The 19,326-nt window shown below is 43.8% G+C and overlaps 1 protein-coding gene and 1 pseudogene across 1 annotated transcript in view; one reads left to right on the top strand and one right to left on the bottom strand.

The window, feature by feature from the left end:
- Positions 1-12,605: 12,605 nt before the first annotated feature.
- On the bottom strand, positions 12,606-14,300 carry LOC133010678 (tripartite motif-containing protein 16-like; annotated as a pseudogene).
- A 4,402-nt stretch (positions 14,301-18,702) lies between these two features.
- The window catches only part of bcar3 (BCAR3 adaptor protein, NSP family member), a 39,365-nt gene continuing 38,741 nt past the window's right edge, over positions 18,703-19,326 (top strand). The window contains exon 1 of the mRNA XM_061078057.1: positions 18,703-18,796. The gene's annotated coding sequence lies outside the window, so the exon portion shown is untranslated. The remainder of the gene's footprint in view (positions 18,797-19,326) is intronic.

Raw genomic sequence — 19,326 nt, 5'->3', positions numbered from 1 at the left:
GTTCCTTCTCCCAGACGCCTCTTAAGTGATCGTTCACATGCATCATTCATGTCCTCATGTACTTTCCAACATCCTGCTCAGAGTAAACTGTCAGATTCCAGAGGAGTTAGCAGTGAAGGGTCGTCGAACAAGGAAGAGATGACTCATCTTGTTTTGTGGGGCTCGTTTTAATTAGATCACTTCTACTAATTGCACACAACTATTTAATCTAATATAGTTTGGATTGTTTGTCGCACTCGTCATTTAAACTCAATTTGCTCTTTTATTCCTTCTGTTTCAGGTCCCATCTGAAAGAAGAGAGTGTGCGAGAGTGCATGTGCGTCGGCGGATGTGCACGTGTGTTTGTGTGCAGCACCATGAAGCACCAGTCGATCTCCCGATGGTTGAGCCAGCTGGGACTGCCGCAGTACTGCACAGGCCTGGAGCAGGAATATGATGGTGTAGAGGTAATGCTCATGCACGTGACCAGGAACAAACATGTTTTCAGCTTCTCGTTTTTCACAACAACTCTTGGAAAAGCAAAACTGTGTCCTGCTACAGGGGCACAACCTTCAGAGGACTCGGAGGATCGGATCTACGTGTCCTTCGTAGATTGTGTCGAGTAGAGCGTTCAGACGGCGAAGGCCAAACCGATATGAGAAGCTCTGCTCTCCGCTTTATGCCTCAGCTTGTGTTTATCATCATCATCATCAGTGAATACTGAGGGTTGTTTGGCCGGATTCGATCGTTTGATCCTCCTTTGTTTGGGAAGTGAAGTGAAGGAAGTGAAGGACGCATTTATCTGTTGTTTTTGAAGGAGCCTTCGAAGTGGGAAAGTCGTGCAGAACAGTCAGTGTTCAAATGGATTTAGTCCTAAATTGGGAAACAGCCAAATCTGTCCTCCCCCAGATTAAAAACAAAACACATTGCATGTAGGTACTTACAATCACAACCTATTTAGTGTTGTTAAGAATAGATTGTTTACACTGCTGGTCACAGATTTAGAAATGCTGGAAGATACTGAGTCAGATTTTGTGTGGAATGTTATTTCTTCATCCATTTTTTGGATGAATTAATCCTTACACGTCTGTTTTTAAAGGAGGATTTGATAAAACCATGTTTATATCATAACATGTTTAAATATTTTTCTGTTTACTAACCGGAACACTTTCATAGTTTCCAGTAGCAGCCTGATAAAGTAGCCGATTAAAATGTTATCACCACCGGCCCATTAGACTGGATGTGTAGTGGAGGCTGATTTAACATCCAGCCGTGAACTCGCTTCATTCTGAATGCTTAACAACCATTGGCTGGGAGATGAGATTGATTAGCCAATAAGACATGAATTATTCCATTACCCCCTTGCTAATGTTTACCCAGAATGCACTGGTGTCATTAGTGAAGACGTAATGGGGGCGAAAGCTTTAGAAAGAGATGCAGAGAAACAAGTTGAGACGAAAAAGTGTTCCAGTCTATTTCAACCATAAAAAGAGGGAAGACTGAAGCTGCTGTGTGAAATATTCTTCTTAAAATTCCACAGTTATGCAACTTTCTGATCTGAAATCGTCAAATAACCAGTGAATTTGAATTGCACGTTGAACAAAGTTTCTTCAATTCACAGAAAAGTCGTATGAAAGTCATCTGAACTCAAAATGAATCTGAATTTATTATTTTTTATTATTGTTGTGGACGAACTTTTCACCATTTCTGTCCTCTTTCTGGAGATTGTGTTTCATTTTTTAAACTCAAACACATGATTCTGTTCGTGGCCTCTTTCTCAAACCCTGCTCCACGTCCTCTCGTGATAATAGGCTCAGCAGAGCGTTGCTAATCTTCCTCTGAATATTATATCAACAATATTCGGCTCGGTGCTTCTTAGCCATCCAGGCTGCTATGCAACACAACACTCACTGTGGTAAAACCAACGCAGCCGGCACCGTTAACACAGCATCTTTAACACGGCCAAACAGCTTCATGCACCAAAGATCATTTCCTGGCTCTTTTATTGTTTTCAATATTGCGGCTTTTATTCTTTTAAACCTGCATGGATTCACCACAGATGAGTTTAGAAACCACTACAAACTATTTTGCGCTTCATTTTATGGTTCAGCGAAAAATGATCTCAGACAAAAAGTTCCCACCAGCGATTATCGTCAAAACCACAATGCAGATTTTTAAACCTCCTTCATGTGTCACATGGATCAGTGTTTTAATAACAGTGTGAACAGAGAATTATATTAAATCAAGATGTAAAACCACAACAACAAGTTTAACATCACAGCTCTGGATTTGAAAAAAGCTCAGATTCCAGCGACACGATGAGGTGTAAAATGTCCACAACCGTCCTCGTGTCTCCTCTCTCTCTCTCTTCCACTCGCACCTTCATCGCTGCAACAACACTGATGTCGGCAAAACCAACATTCACAGCTGCTGTGTCAACCGTCCACAGGTTCTGGTGTGAGAGCTGCTAGTGCGGTTCAGCGCCGCGTGATCCGCAGAAAGAAAACATGTCAACTTGCTGCTGGACACAAGAGGGAGACGAGAGCGATGGCGGGAGAGGAGGAGGAGGAGGAGAGAGAGATTAGGGTTGTGATATGCCAGACACACACACACACACATACACACACACAAACACACACACACTCACGAACACACACACACACACACACATACACACACTGTCAACGTGCCCCAACAGCTCAGTAAAGACACAGGCTAGAAGAAGACAAAACATCAGCTGTTAACATGAGTGACACATGCCCCTATCCTGTGTTGATGTGTGTGTCTGTGTGAGTCTTTGTGTGTATCTGTGTCTTGTGTGTGTGCGTATTTGTTTTAGAGCTTATTTTACTTTCCTGCATCTTTTGTGTACGTGTGTGTGTGTGACTGTGCAAGTGTGCAATTGAACGGGTGACTGTGGGTGTGTTTATGTGCACGTGTGCAACTGGCTGCTTTGTTATTTAGGTGTGTGTGTGTATGAGTGTGTGTGTGTGTGTGTGTGTGTGTGTGTGTGTGTGTGCTTGTGTCTTAATATTCATGTATGTGCCCTGTGCATGTGTGTGTTATCTAAACAGAACATTGTTTGTGATGAACTTGGAGAATAGTCGTATTGTTGAGAAACCAAAACAAGGCCTTGCTTTGAGCTGCAGTGTCCTGTGATGACAGTGTGTGTCATTCACATGTGTGTGTGTGTGTGTATGTGTGTGTGTGTATGTGTGTGTGCGTGTGTTTTTGTGTAGCTCAATTACTGTATGAGGCGGAGCTCCGGTTCAAAGACTCGTGTCTCTCCTTCACTGTTTCAGGGGTCATTTACGTTAATGCCACACTGAGGGTTGAAGTGACGAAGGGTGTGTTTGTTTGTGTGTTTAAGACAATGACAGGAGCAGGATGAGGGGGGGGCGGGGCCGACACACTTCTGGACGATAGGCGGGCACCAGCGGCCTCAGCATCTTTCTTCTGTTCTGCTGGAGCCACCAGGTTGTCTAGACAGATTGTGTTTTACCTTTAACTTCCACCAGAGAACACAACAGTATCGTCCCCATGTGACAATCTAGAGCTACGTTTTCTCCGCTGGAACCTTTGTGTGTTTCCACTGCACGGACCAGGGACTAAATTTAACTTTTAAAAACTTTTTATCCCCAAAAAACTCTTTATGAAAGTATAAGGACCTTCGGGGTCTTGCAGTCAATGAACATCCAGTTATTTAAATGCTCCGGTATTTAGTTTCAATCTGTCAATTTCCACGATAGCTTGTGAAACCTGTTTCCTGACTTAAAAACTAGCATTTCAGAATTAACGTTTTGATTTTATAATTACCCAATTAACATAGCGCCATCCTTGATGTTAAATAATCTGCATTGGTGCCACCTGGAGGACTGGAGTGCAGCAGTTAAACATTTTTACGGATGTTTTAACAGGCCATGGATGTGGATTTGTCTGTGTGTGTCTGTGTATGAAAAAAAAAAGCAACAATTGGGCAAACAGTATACAATACATATTTCCTTTATATAAGCAGTAGTAGCCCATATACAATTATTGTTATGCTTATTTAGAGTAATAGGCTTTGGTTCTTTTAGTTTAAGGACTCAAATATTTTTTTATGGCCCCAGAGAGAAATGTTGTTTTCCCTTCCAGCCCGAAACTGCTCCTCTGGGAAAAGTTCCTTGGTGTTAGGAGAGGGGGTTACACCATGACCGCTCTTTGTTTGTGTTGGACAAGTGTTCTCAAAGTGGTATTTTCACTCACCTCCCCCCCCACTAAACACTTAGAGTCCAAACACCTGAGCAACACATGTTCTGTCAAAAATTAAACCCCTTCTTCTCCGAGCCATAAATCTCTGAATCAGGAACAAAGTCGTAGAACTTTGCCACAATCAGCTCGTCCCTCTCTTTGTCTGTCGGGGACGTTCTGTCAATAAAGGAAGTGAAACAGAGCAACATTTGAGGATGGCTTAGTCCCTTTTCTAAAACCAGGACACAAGGTCGAGCTCTGCAGACGACTGAGCAAAGTCATAAAACATGAGGACAAGGGGTTGAGGCGAAGGAGCCACCAGGAGGGAAGGGACCTGCCGGGGACGACATGTGAGACATGAGTCCTCGTCTCTGACTGACTCACTGTCTGTGTCCCAACTTGAGACCAAAGTAGTGACACCGGAAATATTCTCGTTGGCTCTTAAAGTGTCACATGAGTAACGGGACCGTCGGACGCGGGTCAAAGTCAGGGTTGAGACTCTGATGAGTTCGGTGTCAAAGGTCAGATCTCATCGTGTCACTTTTCTGACATGACGACAACATGGTCATAAAGTAAAGGTGGTGTTTCTAATGGTGACAGGCTGCAGCTGTTAGACAGAAAAATACACAACACCGTTTCTTATAGCTTCAATGACTGTGCAACATTTTATTGACTTTGGTTTTAAAGGTTCATTACGCAACTTTCGACTGCTTCAAGGACAAGTGGACACCACAGTCAATTAAAGAATGGGACCACAATGTTCATGTCTTCATTCTCACAACCTGTAAAAGTGCAAATCTGAAATAATTCAGTCCTATTTGTTGATGTTTTAGATATTTTTCTTGTTTCACGATGGACCCGATGGTGACAGTTTGTATTTATGGATGGAAGAAGAGGAATCAACCGTGTAAGAATTCAGGATTTAATAACGTGAAACCTCGAAGTTGATATATACTTTTGGATCTGACCACATTCTCTTTGATTTGATATAAAATAGTGCTGACACATTACAACACATCAAATCCTTATATTCGGCATTTGGTAGAGGTTATTAAATATATGTATTTAAACATTTCATAAACAAGTTAATGGGGAAATAGTTGTCAGGAGAATCGATTATGAAAGTTGTTTTCAGTGGCAGCCTTTCAATTGAACGTGGTGTGTGTGTTTGTGTTTTCCAGGACCTGCTCCACCTCTCAGAGTACGACCTGCTGGAGCTCGGAGTCCACAACCACCTGCACCGCCTGCACCTCCTCACTTCTCTACGCCTCCTCCAGGAGCGAGAGAGGAGGAGAGGTACTCACACACACACACACACGGTTGACCAAACATCATCCGTCCCTTATCTGTGTGATCAGGTTGTTGGTTGTGGCTCCGTGTTGTTGAGCTGTGCACCTTCTCTCTGTCTGTGTCTGTGTACCCAGAGAGTCGACAGAGACGGATAGCCCCTGTGTCATGTAAAGACATGCTCATGCCTGGGGGGTCTGCTGGTGGTGGTGGTGGTGGTGGGGGGGTGGGGGGGTTGCCTGCGGGAGGACAATAGTGTGTCGCACAAACACACACACACACACATGAGAGGGAATAGTTCCAAAGCTGTCAGTAAGTTGGGAGAAGAGTGCTGAGGCCCGCTGAGTTTAATCACGTCTGGAAGTGTGTGATTGAATGTGTGTGTGTGTGTGTGTGTGTGTCTGTGTGTGACAGGCTGCTTTGTTGTCTCGGTTTCCCATGCATTATACCGTGAAATACAACTGTTGTCTTGGTGACTGAGTCCAGTTTATACAAGTGACGATAGCACTTTGGTGAATTCTCTGTGTGAGGAGTACAGGAGCAGCTCTGCAACACTTTGTACGGACGGAATTAAAAATGTGTGTGTTTTCATGTGTAAAACAATAAAAAAGTGTCTCCTTTGCTTCAGTAACTCACACATGTCGTCTTTATTGAATTCTTTTCAGAATCTGAATGTGTTAGATGAAGCGATGAGGACAGAGTGTCTCCTCCTGTCTCAATGTTAACTCGTGTATTTTGCTCAACCATCCGGAATTGAGGGTCTTTAGAAACAAAAACAGTCGTGAAGCTGCGGTGAGTAATCGTTTCACTCAGCGCCTTGTTTTACAGATGTGGCGTTTTCTGCAAGTTCTAATGTTAAAATAGTAAAAGAAAGGATTTGAAAATCATTCTGAGGAAAATGGGACATGCATGAGGCAAATTAAAAATTTTGGGAAAATAAGGATTATTGAGGAAGCTTGATTTCTAAAATAAAAACCCCGTCTGTCATATGAAAACCTGGAAATTAATATTAATACCAGCACCTTTTGATTGACAGGCGATACGTGAGTAACAACACAGGAATCACACAGACGAACACATGCACTAAACAGCAGGTGCGGACTTCACACATTACTCCTTCTGAAAACATACATGTTCACATTCCTGAGTTCGCTGTGCGGCCGCTGCCGGAGCCTGGACCTGCAGCCGGGGGGGGGGGGGGGAGCGTCGCTGAGGTGAAACAGCCTCTAGTTGAAATCACTCAGTCACCAACTACTGTGGTATTATCTGTCTGCCTGGCAGCCTGCCACCCCTATCATTACCACAAAGGCCAGATTTGTTCAGCTAATGGTATCCTTCACACACAAACACACACACACAAACACACACACACACACACACAAGGACACACACATGCACGGCATCCTCCGAAGATGCCAACTCAACATTTGACCCAGATAAGAGCATTCCTGTGAGAGCACCTTCAGCATAAAGCTCCTGCAAACTCACTCACTGCATCCAGGCACAGATTAATTTCACTGTTTACTGTTTGTTGGCTGCAGTGTATGATTACGCGTCTAGAATGGGAATAGGTGTGTGTGTGTGTGTGTGTGTGTGCGTGTGTGTGTGTGTGTGTGTGTGTGTGTGTGTGTGTGTGTGTGTGTGCGCCCCAGGTACTTTCCCCGTTGGCAGCAAAATAAAATGCAGCAGAGGAGTAGAGATGTTCCAATTAGAGCGATTAGAGGGTGAGTAGAGGAGGCATCAGAAAAGCAGCACCTGTGTTTTAGTTTAAGTTTCTCCAGCTCGGTCTTTAAAATTCTTTCATTTTGTTTTAAAGATGAACTTTTACCTCAGATGTGTTTGTTAAAAATGAGGGAAACTCTCAGGTTGTTTTATTGCCATTTATTTTGTGAAGCCCTTTGTAACCTTGTTTAAGATAAGTGCTATACAATTAGAGTTATTATTACTCTTTACAGCTTTGAGCTTTATCAGATCGACTGCAGTCTTCAGTCATTCATTCACATGTAGCAGCTGTTTTGTCTCTGAATTTCATGAGCGGAGGAAGTTAATAATGTGAATACCAGAACACACAAGTTTTACATTGTTTGTGTGTGTATTGTGTGTGTGTTTGTATTGTGTGTATGTGTGTGTGCGAGACAACAGGTGCTCATGCAGACACTTTGTTTGCTTGTTCGTGTGCGTGGTGGACAGTGACGTTACCATGGTGACAGAATACTCAGGGCGGTCAATTGTCTTTACACAAATTCTATTGTGTTGTTGGAGGAGGTCAGAGCTTTGTGTGCTGTTTATTTTTCACCTGCACGAAGGAGCTCCTGTCGTCACTTATTTCATTCTATAGCCGGTTTCTCATCGGATTTCCATGGACCTTGGTGGAGGGATGGGAAAGAACCCATAAAGTTTGGGCCTGGATCGGGAAAGAGGCGGATCCTTGAATTTCCTTTATCACTTTCTTCACCATATTGCGAGTGTGTGTAATTTGGTGCGGCTCCAAGTAAAAATGTGGATCTTGTGAATTTGAATGTGGTTTCCTGAGGGGGCCTGTCGAGCCGTGATGGAGTTATGTGCTTACTGAGTGACTTTCTCCTTGAGTGTGTAGCAATCACATGTTGCAGTGAAGCTACGACCATATAAATCAACAGCAGTGAGGCAATGATGCTGCAGTTATGGGTAATAAAAGTCACTCAATGCACGTGGTTATTCTGCGTCACTGCAGTCCATCGCACCCCGTTGTGAATCACGGATAAATCCATCCGTGAAGAGTGTTCGATGCTCAAAGGATCGAAGAAGAAAAACATTACATATTCACATATTCACATATTCAGGGTCCTGATATGAATGTGAGGAGCTCGTCGTGGACCGTAGGGCTCTGGCGGAGGAATGCGCCCCACCGAGTTCCATTCTCCTCTGTTCCTCTGGTGCGTCAGCTGTTTTCAAAGCCGAACCGAAGCGCTCCCAGAGACTTATCGCACCGTGACCTCGCGATGCTCACGATGCCAGAAGTTCAAATTGGCCTCGTGTCTTCAGCCAGCTGTTGCAGATCTGTTTTTTTAAGTTAACAACCTCTGAGGCCAACGCATGCCACATTCTTCACAAGCCAGGAGCTGAGGCAGAACTGCTTTAGTGATAAATGGATGTCAAGAGAACTAAGTTTATTCTATGAGTGTCCAGGGAATGGAACATAACACAAATTTAATCTGGGAATCTCAAACTTTCACTGCAGAGGAGGAGGAAGGATTTAGATTTACTGAAGATATCTAATAAACAGTAAACAGAGTATTTTGCTACTAATACAATCACAGAAATTCCGAGCATCATAGAAGCTTTTACATGTGAATGACCTTTACATATTAAATCATTCAGTCGCAGGCTGACCCAGGTTAATCTCTGTTGTGGAGGTGACGGACTCTGAGTTAAAACCATAAACATCTCCCTGTTTCTGTCGGCGTGTGTCGGTCACACCAACTGGGCTGGGGACATTCTGCTCTAATCTCCTGGTTGTCAAAACAACCGAATGAGACTGATCCAAGATAAGAAAATAAAAAAGATGCCTTCAGAAAACAATACCGGAGTTTAAGTTTAAATAATGAAGAAGACGATGAAGAGAATTAGATGATGAAGAAAAAAGTGGGAGATTCTTAAGTAACATTTAATAGTGAAATTATATGGTTTTATTTAAAAAAGAAAACAACGATTAAAACCAAATTTTTAATCATTGTATATGGAAAGGTTTTGATTTTTAACAAAATTATTTTAATATCGCATGAGTTTGAAAAGTTTATAGATTTAAATTCTACCTGAACAAACACATTTTAACAGATGCTGTTTTTTCTTATTCCAAGACTGTGGGGCTGCAACCAGAGGAATGAGGAGTGGTCTCAACATTGAACTGTTTACGCTTCACACTTTTCTGATTGGAAACACACACACACACGGAAACACAAGTATGTGTGTGGATAGATAAAAAGGGGAATAAGGGAGTGGAGGAGGAGAACAGGGAGGAGGGAGGTGATGAGTGGATGGAATGAGGTGGAGGGGGGGACTGGAGAAAGAATGAGGAGGATGAAATTATGAAATTGCCCTTTTCAAAGTTCACATCGTCTTTCTGAAGAGTTTCCAGAAAACTCCAATCTTTCATAACAACAAAGGGAAATAAATCAATAAGATCTCAAATCCAATTATGCAAAAGTTGCAGCTTCAGTGGGTGTGGAAGCCAAACCCATCTGTTTAATGGTTTGGGAAACATCGGCGCCCTGAGGTGGATTGTAGGTCAGTAATTGGAAGTGAGTGACTCAACGCGGCGTTGTGCCAGCACGAGATTCTGCCGGAGGACCAAAGTGCCAAAGCAGGGCTCGGCTTTGAGGACCGGCATTAACAGGAAGTGCAGGAAATGGCTGTAATGGTATCCGTCACGTCACTTTCTGCAAAAACAATTTTAAAAAAAGTGGTAAAATAAATATTTTGGTCAACGGACTTTTCTTTAATGTGGAGCTTGAGCCTTGATCTGGTTTCGCTTCCTGTGCAAACGGTACAATTAGTCCTGTATTCATGATAAATCATCTAAATATAGCTGATGAACTCCCAGAGGAGGAAACGTCACCTTGCTCCACATCGAGCCGTCATCACAGAAGGATCCTAACAAACAGAAATGATAATAATAATAATAACTAGGGCTATGTTGTAGCACTGACGGGCCTGAGCACCCGCATGTCTGTTGCGGTCGGTGGAGAGAGTGATCGATGACCAAACGCACGTCTCCGGGCTTCATGCGTTTTGTGCACTGCGGCAAGAATAAACGCTTCACTTCCTGTATCCGTCACGCAATCCTTGCCTGCTAATTGCTCTTTACGGTCCACGCCCAGTGTTGGGAAGGATACTTTCAAAACGTATTCCGTTACAGAATACAGAATACATGCCCAAAAATGTAATCTGTAACGTATTCCATTACATTAACTAATCTGAGTAACGTATTCTGAATACTTGGAATACTTCCGGTTTGTATTGCATTTTTTAAGTGCATGATTGCGGCGTTGTTATAGTCAGTGGAGCAGCAGCAGTTTAAACTCTCTCTCCGCCGATGCGGCGGGGCAGCTGGATGTCCGGCTCCCATCCACTCCCACCTCTGTGCCGGCCCCACCGGACGCTGAAGGACCCCCCCCCCCCCCCCCCTGAGCCAAGGCTGCCTTGCAGTGCAGCGATCGTTTCGGCGTCGAGTCTATTTTTTTTGCGCTTGACGCGAGCGTATCGCTCCAGGAAACACACTGAAAAATGATTTTAAACGATATTGATGACATTTTATATGATATAAATGAATGAAAAAGCATGCATCCAATAGTTTGTATTCACCTTCTGTTGTCCTGGAGTTTTAATTTTACCAATTTTACCGATCACATTATTAAATGCCCCCTTCTGCCCATCCACTACAGACACACAAGCAGTCATAAAGATAAAAAGAGAGGGGGGGGGGGGGGGGGGGGCGGAGAATACGTAATTTACCCTCGACACCCGACATTGAACGGAGCAAACAGCGGAGAAGTTCTTGAAGATAGATGACATTAAATTGGGACGCTGTTGCAGTTAATGTTGGAGCAACAAGTGACTATATGCTTTTATACTACTGGGTCAACGGGTGATATTATTCAGCGTCCGGCGCTTCAGCGTCCGGTGTGAACCCGGCGTGCCTCGCTGGTCTCCTGCAGAGCCATGACAGCGGAGCTCTGGAAGCGCAGGTCGGTCTTCTGTCACCAGGCGCTGGAAGGGCAGCTTGCGGATCAGCAGCTCCGTAGATTTCTGGTAGCGACGGAACTCTCTCAGAGCCTCGGTCCCGGGCCTGTAGCGGTGAGGCTTCTTCACGCCGCCGGGGTCCGGGCTCTCTTACGGCAGCCCTGCTCTCCAGCTGCTTCCTGGGGGCTTTGCCGCCGGTGGATTTACGAGAGAGTGAATAAACTCGAGAAGTACCGTCATGTAATCCACTGATTTCAACAATGTAACTGTATTCTGAATACCATCTATTTATTTTGTAACTGTAACGGAATACAGTTACTCATAATTTGTATTCTAAATACGTAACGCCGTTACATGTATTCCGTTACTCCCCAACACTGTCCACGCCATCACAGTGGGACGATTTTATGTAAATCGAATGATAGTTGTAAAAAAAAGCTTACTTCCTGTTGCCAGTAGATGGCGCCATCACTATTATTACATACAGACTAATATATCTGTTCAAGTAGGCGCTCTGATGTAGCATGAGCAATTTTGTGTCAATTGGACAATGTTATCACAACTTCATTTTCACACTGATCAGTAGGTGGCGCTATGACCCTGAACTAATATTAATATATGGAGCGGTTCAGGTCACGATTGTGATCATAGGTCAGTAGTTTGGAGCCGGTTGGATAATGCAGAGTGGATTTACAAAGTACTTCCTGTTTCATGGCGAATCAGTAGGTGGAGCTATGACACTGAGGAAATATTGACACATAGAGCTGTTCAGGCTTGGACTCTGATCACGTGACAGAAGTTTGGTGCTGATAGGATAATGCACACTGGACTTAGGACAACATCGTGTCCTTCGCCAAAGGAGACAATGTTGTCATTGATGTGCGGCGGAGGATGATCCGTCGCCGACATCAATGTTTACACGGTTTGACGAAATGACACAATTCTGACCTTGATCCAATGACTTGACTGAGCTGTTTTGAGCTGTATATTGTAAAGCACCCAGGAGCAGTTCATCAAAGTATAAAACAGCTGTTGATACACACATGAAAGTTTGAGGGGGGTTGAACCTCGAACACCGTAATTACAGCAATTTCGCCCTGAAAAAGCCCAAAATGGAAATGCAAGTCCTGCAAAATACACATAAGGCCTCCCACTGCTCGGTGCTCGGGTTCTTTCAAACACATTCATGTCAGTATAATTATAGATTTCTGTCTTTACAAAGTGAGAACTAAATATGTGTGATAAAAGAAGATCGGTGTTTGATTGACAGCTGATCTCTGTGCGGAGCAGAAATGTCACCACAACGAACTTTGATCAACAAACATGGAGACAAAAGAAGTTAAAGATTTACACAGAGAATCTAAATCACTGCTTTTAATGACTTGAGTCTATTTGAGTTTACAGAACTCAGCTGTGGCTCCAGGACAACAAACCCTAACTCCAGCATAGAGAGGCTGAGTGAATGTGGTCTGGACTCTGTGGAGAAGAGTCATGGTGTCAGAGACGCTGTAGAAGGACAGAACACCTGCACTGTGATCCAGGTACACTCCTACTCTGGAGGACCAAGGACCTGACACTGGAGTCATGATGTTGTTGTAACAAAATGTATAACTGTTTACCTTACAATATAGACTCCAAGATTTATTAGTGATTCCAAATTCACATTAATTTGAGCCTCCTGCTCTGCAGATATTCTTGTATGCGACTGCTACATCAACTCCTGCCCACACCCCCACCTCCACCTCCACCTCCACCTCCACCTCCCAGTAACAACGTCCAGTCAGACTCTCTCTACTCAGGACCTGAGGCAAAAAAGTGAATCTGTCTGGGTGATCAGAATAAGACTGATCTTCTCTCATCCATGTTACTTTTCTGTTTCCCTCAGATAATAACAGCTCTTTGTTTGCTGTGTTTGGATCCAGTGTGATTTCCTGTGAATATCTTAAGAAGTCAGCTCTGGTCTCTGGCTCTGGTTGTCGCAGTAAAACATCCACTTGAGACACAATCTGTAAAATGTGTGTCTCTGTCTCACTCAGAATGTTCTGTAGTCGACCTCTGACCTGTGACACATCTGCTGTCACGTCTTCAAAGTTCCTCAGAGGACGGATCCTGAAGCTGGATGAGTGTGTAGATCCACTGAGTGGTGACAGTGAGGGGTAGTTGTGTAGAAGCTGGTTGTGATCCTCTGTGTCTGAGAGCTGCTTCAGTTCATGTTCTTTCCTCTTCGGCTCAGTGATCTCCTGCTCCAGTCTCTCCTGAAGCTCTCTGACTCGACTCACTTCAGTTTCCTGCTGGGATCTGATCTGCTGCTCCACATCAGAGCTTCTTACCTCAAGCAGAGGGATCAGCTCAGTGAAGGTCTCCTCACTGTCCTCCACTGCTTTATCAGCAGAGCCATTGACGGCCTCCTCCTCCTGTTGAAGCAGCTTCACGTCTCTCTCTGTGTCCTGGACTCTCTGCTGGATTGTTTGTCTCCTCAGCCCGAGCTCTCTCTGCCTCTCAGTCCTTTCTGCTGCAGCTGACACTGTGTCGTGGTCTTTATGTTCCTCCACAGAGCAGAGAGAACAGATACACTGCTGATCAGTGCGGCAGAACATCTTCATCACCTCGTCGTGACGAGAGCAGATGTTCTCCTGGAGCTTCTCCGAGGGCTTCACCAGCTTGTGCTTCTTCAATGGAGCTGACTGAAGATGAGACTGGAGGTGTTTCTCACAATAAGAGTCCAAACAAACCAAACAGGACTTGAGAGCTTTCAGTTTTCTCCCAGTGCAGACATCACAGGCCACATCTTCAGGTCCAGCAGAGCAGTGATCGGCAGGAGCATCTTGGAGTCCAGTCTTCTTCAGCTCCTCCAGTGAATCAGCTAACATGGTGTTTTTCTCCAGGACAGGCCTCGGTGTGAAGGTCTGTCTACACTGAGGACAGCTGTAGCTTCCTCTCTCCTCCTCTTTGTCCCAGTGGGTGTTAATACAGCTCTTACAGTAGCTGTGTCCACAGACAGTAGTCACTGGATCCTTCAGTAGATCCAGACAGATCGAACAGCAGAACGTTTCTCTGTCCAGTTGATTTTCTTGCTGCTCCATTTCAGCAGCTGCCAGTGACTTTAGGACAGATTCACTTCCTCTTAACAGAAACAGATCTCTGCTCCTCCCCCTCTCATTCACTTCCTCTTTTTCCCACGTTTTAACTATCGAAAAGAGAAACAGTTTGGTCTATCGCTATCTCTTTACTAGACTAATATATCTGTTCAGGTCAAAAACACTCTTTTCTCTCTTCAGATCTTATAAATCTTTCACCTTTACATCTAGGACATCAATGGATTCTAACATCACTGACACTGTGACATTAAAGCAAACTGACAATAAAGAGTTATTTGCTTAATGAATCTTTTGGAGTGTTCTTTTATATGTACAGCTAATTGTATATTGTTAAGCAGCCAAGAGCAGTTTATCATAGTTTAAAACATGTCACTTCCTGTAGCCAGCAGGTGGCGCTGTAATGATGAGTAAATATTGATATGGATCTGATCAGGGCGGGACTGTGAATGTGTGAAAGATGTTTGAGGCTGAAGGAACAATGCACAGAGGAGTTATAATAAATCCCTTTTTTTGGCGTATCATCAAAATGTCATGCCAGGGTCACACCGTGTGATGAAATCATATATGCCGAGGTAGTTTATATCTCCATCTTGTTGAGATGACAGAAGTTGAAGTTGATCTAATGGAAGCCCAAGCACAAGTTCATCAGACTCATTTGTTTGTCGTGAAAAGACAAATGTCCCTATCAATTTTTGTACATGTCGGACAATCTTAGTGCCGGGCTTCATTTTATGGGGCACTAGTCAGTTAGTTTGTCACGCCCATTCCTTAAAACCATATAAATATCTTCGGGGGGGGGGGGGGGGGGGCTGTTGTTACACAAAAGTATTTTGAGGGAGACTGAAGCATGAACACTGAAGTTACAGCAATTTCGTGTTTGACGGCTAATTGATGAACTTTGACGCCACGCCACTAATATGGTGTCTATAATCTTATTCTTACATTATAAATGTCTTGAGACACTTTTGATACAGTTTGACATGGTTGCAGTCAGTGATGAGGAGGAATACTTCCAAGTGTAAGATGTTCCAAAAACAAGACATTTCCTGTTGCCACCAGGGGGCGCTGTGATTTTAATTCATAATTTCTGTGTAGATGTCATCAGGCCGGGACTCTTGTCTTACATGTCTAGTTTGGACTAGATTGGACCAAATATGTCTGAGATACATCGTGTTTTGATGGCGTTTAATCAAACTTTGACGCCACGCCAGGATCACACCGTCTGATGAAAACTCGAAAGTCGAGGAAGTATATATCTCCATCTTGTTGTGATGACACTCGTGTCCATATGAAGTTGATCTGATGAAAACCCTGGGACAAGTACGTCAAAGAAAAAATTTAGAAAACGGCCAAAATGGCCACTAAATCCAAAATGGCGGGCTTCCTGTTGCGTTTTTCCCATTGCACTTTTAGACTTTTCTTTTGTCTAGTCATGATACACCTGGGCTACGATTTTTGTGAAGATCGGTGAAAGCTAACTGAGGGGCTTTCCTTAGATGGCGCTGTTGAGCCATTTGGCCACGCCCATTTCAAATCACTCCTGAATACAATTACTTTTTGGGGTTTGGAATTTCCTACAAACTTTGGGCAGAATTTGAGCGTCTAGGCCAGACATGGGCAAAGTACGGCCCGCTGGGCTTTTTAATCCGGACCGCCGAACTTGTCCAGATAAAAAAAAAAAAAATGAAATAAAATTTTCTCCCTTCACTTTTACTCTTTGCCTAATTTACAGACTCAGCAACATTTTTTTCACAGACAAACTGCAATTAAAGAGTCATCTACCAAGGCATCTTTTTTGGAGGGCGTTCGAAATAGCAAAGTCTAGCAAGCCTTATTCTGAAGGCGGGTTTATGTTAAATGGCCTTGCAAATAAGTGCTTTGCTACTTGGTAAAGGCCAAATCCTTTCATCTAATGATTTTTCCATGTCATTTATATTAGTTCACAAAAACACTCCATCCATCTGTTCCTGGCCCGGCCCTCTGTCAAATTTTGGAACCCATTGTGGTCCGCGAGTCAAAAAGTTTGCCCACCCCTGGTCTAGGCCCTGAAAAATCCCAAAAGGGAAATACAAAACTTTCGAAATACAATAGGGCCTCCCACCGCAGGTGCCCTGGCCCTAATAATAATAATAATAATTTTTATATAATTCATATGGCAGGAAGTTGAGACAGCATTAAACAATAGAAGAGTGATGTGATTTAGAGTGAAACTAAAACTAACCAGATCAAAATATGAACAAAGACATGAAGCTTGGTTCAAACTTTCACATGTGAAAATGACAACAATGAAATTCAATGTGGTTCTTATAAAATATAAAGGTATCAAGACAAATTGTAAAAGCAGCAGAAGACAATATTAAAATCATTTAGATAGTTAAATAGAAAAGAGAAAATAATTATTTGATTTGATCAGAGTCCACGTCGTTAACACTGAACGCAGCTTCTTCGTGTTTAGTTCCGACTGTGGACAGACGTCCAAGATTATCTGGACATGAGAGCAGATGAGAATAGATCCAGCACTTTATTAAAATCATTTATATTCCTACATTTACGAGACCATTTCTGAAGAAAAGGCGAAACGAGATGATTTGATTTCACAAGTCAAACGACGGAAAAATCATGTGATAAAAAAGTGTTTTTGCTTTTTTATTTCATTTTCTTTAAAACTCACTATAAGATTTGTTAAATCACCGGGACATGTGTCAGTCAAGGATTTCACTTCTGCCCCTCCGATGACCCCCCCCCCCATTGCCAACGCATGTGTTTTTTGGAACGGGCCCAGGTGAGTCAGGAGATGATTACAGATTAGTCCTGACTCACTGCAGCTTCCTGGAAACACAACCTTCACACCTGCGTAAAGAATCCTGACGTGTGTGTGTGAAAGACAAATTCTCAGGAGGGAAAATTATTCCGCTGAACATTTTTTTATTCCCAGCATTGATTTCTCATCTGTCTGTTCTTGTTTTGAAATGTACTACAAAACTAAATGAAAGTAAGACTGGTGAGAACATTACTGTGTTAAACATTTAATAGATGCTTGTTTTTAGTGAAATATCTAAAATTGTACAGAATACAATACAAGTTTATTCAAAAAACATCATATTACTGTGTGTGTGTGTGTGTGTGTGTGTCTGCGCATGTGCACTTCTTTGCATTTGTTTTTAAGGTTATTTTTGCTTTTCTACAACTTTTCTGTGCTTGCATGTGTGTGTGTGTGTGTGTGTGTGTGTGTGTGTGTGTGTGTGTGTGTGTGTGTGTGTGTGTGTGTGTGTGTTTCCATGCGGGCCATCTGATCATGCCAGATTTCATGGCAGCAGCAGGATGGGCTTGTTGTATTGTCTGAAAGGAAACACACACACACACACACACACACACACACACACACACACACACACACACAGAAACATGCACACTCATGCACGTGTCTGGGTGTTATCAACACTAGACAATACAAAGGAACAGGAGGACAAAGACAGGAGAGAGTGTCGTCCTCAGGGCCGGCCAACACACACACACACACACACACACACCACACACCCACACACACACTCACACACTGACACACACACTCAACATGACCTCATACCTGACACTCTTCTCCTCGTGTCAAACTGTCACACCACATTACATTTTGACATTTTCGCCCACATGTGTGACGGCTGCTTGGACCTGATTTCAAACTCACGGCACCGAACTGATTTATGTTCCAGCCAAACACTCGTCTCCAGCAGTTAAACTTCATGAGTCCAGAGTGCACCTCAAGTTGCTCAAACATGCCAAGATCACGCCGTTATCCCCCCCCCCACCCCCCACCCCATAGTCATCCCCAGTCTCTGCAAATAGCACCATTAGGTCACATCTAAATCTTTCCCTCTAAGTGCCAGAGCAGTCGCTGGTGCGGGTGCAAGAGGCCGCAAAACAAAAAGACCTGGAGCATGAAATATGAGGCTGTGCAGGGAACACAGAGGCGAGGTGGGGGGGGAGTGTGTAGGGGAGGCTGGAGGAGGAGGAGGAGGAGGAGGAGGAGGAGGAGGAGGAGGAGGAGGAGGAGGAGGAGGAGGAGGAGGAGGAGGAGGAGGAGGGGAGTATTCCTCAGTGCTAGGGGGGCAGGAGTGGAGAAGAGACAAGTTGGGTATTTCAAAAAAAAGAGAGAGAGAGAGAGAAAGAAATCCCAACTCCTCCCAAACACAGTGGAGGAGGGGCCGGGGGGCCGCAGATCACTGAGGAGGGCAGGGCCACGGATCTTAAGCTGCTACTTGTTGTTGCCTGTCTGAGAGAGCGTGAGTGTGTGTGTGTAGTCCTCCAGCCGATCGGTCAGTCAGTCAGTCAGTCAGTCAGTCAGTCAGTCAGTCAGTCAGTCAGTCAGTCAGTCAGTCAGTCAGTCAGTCACATTCACTATGAATAACTCTGATACAAGCAACTAGTTTTCTAAAATTCACCAGAGGATTCAGAGGGGAGGAAGGACGAGGTCACTCTGACAGGTAGGAGTGAAAATGTGTTGTCTACAGTAGGTGTGTGTGTGTGTGTGTGTGTGTGTGTGTGTAGGAATGTGTGTATGCAACTGCACAGACAGAGGTGAATCTCTGAATTTCTATTTTTTTGTCTGGGCGTTTTTCATGCTCTTCATCTAAATTTAGGGTCCTCATTTCATTTCTCACATTGTGTCTTGTGTTTAATTTCACTGCACCTCCCTCGCCGTCTCTTCACCTCCCTGCCGTCCCTCTCTCCATCCCTCTCTCCCTTTCTTCACCCTGAATTGTTTACAGTTTGCATTCAGGGAATTTTTGGAGCAATAATTCTCCATCCCAGGGCGCCGGGTGTAGCTGTGGTCTTTGGGACTGGTGTTGCTAACCGTGGAAAACCCAGCAGCGGATAATTACATGAGATATGACAGATAAGAGCAACGGTTCTGTAATTGGCTTGTTATTGCATTTACTTGAATGAGTTTACTCACTAAAAGCTGTGTGTAACTTGGCTTTCATGTTTTGAAAAAGTGAGCTTTCTGTGCAGA

Source organism: Limanda limanda, chromosome 9 (genome assembly GCF_963576545.1).
Source record: "Limanda limanda chromosome 9, fLimLim1.1, whole genome shotgun sequence".
Classification (NCBI taxonomy): Eukaryota; Metazoa; Chordata; class Actinopteri; order Pleuronectiformes; family Pleuronectidae; genus Limanda; species Limanda limanda.
The sequence above is the reverse complement of the archived record's forward strand: the minus strand, read 5'-3'. Positions and strand labels throughout refer to the sequence as shown.